We start from the raw sequence: 1495 nt of genomic DNA on the forward strand, positions 1-1495 counted from the left end.
TCCACTGCCCCATCAGTCTTCTTTCCTCTGGCTGCCCTCCATGCTGCCATGAGGAGCCTACAGAGGAGACCAAACTAAGAGCAGCTTGGTGGGGGATCTGGGGAGGCTGGGCCAGTTTGCAGGAGTGGAACAGGGAGGGAGATATTTAGCTTAGGCTTCCCCTGAATAAACCATTGATCACCTGCTTCTTCTGTATTGAACAAGTGTTTTCCTCAAAGTCACCAGCGGGACAGGCTGCAGTTCCTCTGAACACACTGCCCAACTCTGACAAGTATGTGATCATCTTTCCTCCTTCATCCAAAAGAAGTGGCTCCTCTGAGTGTCCCTTCTATCCCTACCACCCCCATCTGAGTCCCTGGGATGCAGTGCAGGAGCCTAGACCTTTCTGAGGCAGGCCTCAGTTAACAATGAGGAGAAGGGAGGACAGTGGCATGGGGTCCTACAATATGTTGACTACCCTGAGGGATGAGTGCTCAGAGCTCCTGTCAGACTCCCCTGGAGCCTCCAGAAGAGAGCAGCATCCAAGAGTGGCCACTCATAGGCCGGAGTGTGGACTGAGAGACTTCTCAGTCCTGGGGACTGAGCTAAGGGCTCCTGGGATCCTGAGGGCAGCACCATACTGGACTTGGGGCATGGGGAAAGGAAATGAGACCTCCCAGTCCCTGGAAGCCCAGAGAGGCCTGGAGGGGCAATCTGAGAAGACTTCTTGGAAGAGGCAACCAAGACAAGAGGAAGTATTAATGAACAGGGAGAAAAGAAGGTAAAAGAAAGCCATACTCTTTCCCCTGGTGTGGCCAGAGCCTTCCATGCCTCCTCCATTCTTATATCCTTCCTTGCTCTGCTTTTTACCAGAGGCCTAATGACACCAGGGAGCAGCCCCCCTACCTTGTGAAGGTACCTAAATGGCCTCACTGATGGTTCATCATGGAGGGGCAACAACATTTCCTCCTTCCCCACCCTGCCTTGCTGGCTTCCCAGAGGAAGTCTCCTTGGAATCAGGAAAAGGAGGGGAAAATTTGATAAGAAGAGGGAGACAGAGGGAAAAGAATGGAAAGAGACCAGAGGAAGGTGAAGGGATCTAGTGCATCCTTGGAGGGCCTTCAGGCACTGTCTGGATGAAGAGGTACCACAAGTGAGGAGGCTTAGCCACCTAGTGCCCTTCCTTGGGAGCTGGGAGCATAATGTCCCTGGGCTGGCTGGTGCTCTCTGTGGGCCCCCAGTGCCCTGTAGCCTTCCTGATCTTAATTAGGACCTGTAATCACTGGGTCCATAATGGTGAGGAGGGCCATACTTCTGGCCTCCAAGGATGCCCAGATTCTCTGAAAGAGGCCCTGGCTGACCAGAAGAGGGAGACGGACAGGGACCCAGGTTTGGCTGAAAGTCAAGGGCAACTGGATCCCTGCCTGTCCTTAGCCTGGGCTTCATCAGGAGTGGTCATCTGCAGTGTGGAGGCTAAGAGAGTGGGAAGATAAAACAACAGTGTCTAGAGGCCCTA

The sequence above is a fragment of the Phyllostomus discolor genome, chromosome 6 (assembly GCF_004126475.2).
Source record: "Phyllostomus discolor isolate MPI-MPIP mPhyDis1 chromosome 6, mPhyDis1.pri.v3, whole genome shotgun sequence".
Lineage (NCBI taxonomy): Eukaryota > Metazoa > Chordata > Mammalia > Chiroptera > Phyllostomidae > Phyllostomus > Phyllostomus discolor.